At 54.2% G+C, this 838-nt stretch overlaps 1 non-coding gene across 1 annotated transcript; it reads right to left on the bottom strand.

The window, feature by feature from the left end:
• Positions 1-205: 205 nt before the first annotated feature.
• LOC111824451 lies at positions 206-315 on the bottom strand. Its single transcript, XR_002827529.1, has one exon. It is a non-coding gene; the product is annotated as a U6 spliceosomal RNA (small nuclear RNA).
• Between the last annotated feature and the right edge of the window lie 523 nt (positions 316-838).

The raw sequence follows: 838 nt of genomic DNA, 5'->3' as shown, positions 1-838 counted from the left end.
CTGGCCAGGACACCACAGCAGAAGTGATGTCGGGGTTCTGAGCCTAGTGCCCTGGGCACAGCATGAGAGTGGCAGGGGAGTGGCTTTGCTGAGACACTCACGCTTGAGGGTGGGTGATGCTGAGGCAGGGTAGCAGCACTGTCCTGAGAGCCAGGCAAGGCTGGGTCCTCGCTACCTTGCTACCGTCGTCTTTTGCTTAATTCTTTTTTTTATGGACCGCTTCACGAATTAAATGCGTGTCATCCTTGCGCAGGGGCGATGCTAATCTTCTCTGTATCATTCCAATTTTAGTATATGTGCTGCCGAAGACAGCACTTCTGCCTCTTTCTTAGGGCAGGAATGAACCGGAAACTCATTCACACTAGAGTGAAAAAGACTTTCTCCAGGTTTAACCCCTGTTAGGCATTCTTAAAAGGGGATCAGTGGCTTTGCTAAAAGATGAGCTCGAACTGAAAAAGAAATCGCAGCCCGAGGGTCAGCAGGGCAGCCTGGGTTTTGTGGCTGCGGTTCCCACATGGCTGTGTGTGGTGCCGGCACAGGGCACCTGGCCGGGAAGGCGCGAAGGGGACTCGGTCCAGCCCGTCTTCACTTGCTGAGCCTGCTCCTGGGGTGGCTGCTTTTCAGCTGGAAGGGAGCACTGCCTTTCCTCACTCACTCCAGGTCTCCACACACGTTCCTCCCTACTCAAGAGAGAAGGATAAGAGGAGCATTGGGGGTGGCCAACAGGGACACACAGCATCCACTGGAGACCAGCTCCACGCTGAGCACTGCCTGCTGCTGCACTTGCCCTTTTATGTCCTGGTGTATCCTGCCCAGTAACTCTACAAGTTAGATATCA

Source organism: Myotis lucifugus, unplaced genomic scaffold, assembly GCF_000147115.1.
Source record: "Myotis lucifugus unplaced genomic scaffold, Myoluc2.0 scaffold_1548, whole genome shotgun sequence".
In the NCBI taxonomy this organism is placed as follows: Eukaryota; Metazoa; Chordata; class Mammalia; order Chiroptera; family Vespertilionidae; genus Myotis; species Myotis lucifugus.
This window is presented reverse-complemented; position numbering and strand designations above follow the sequence as displayed.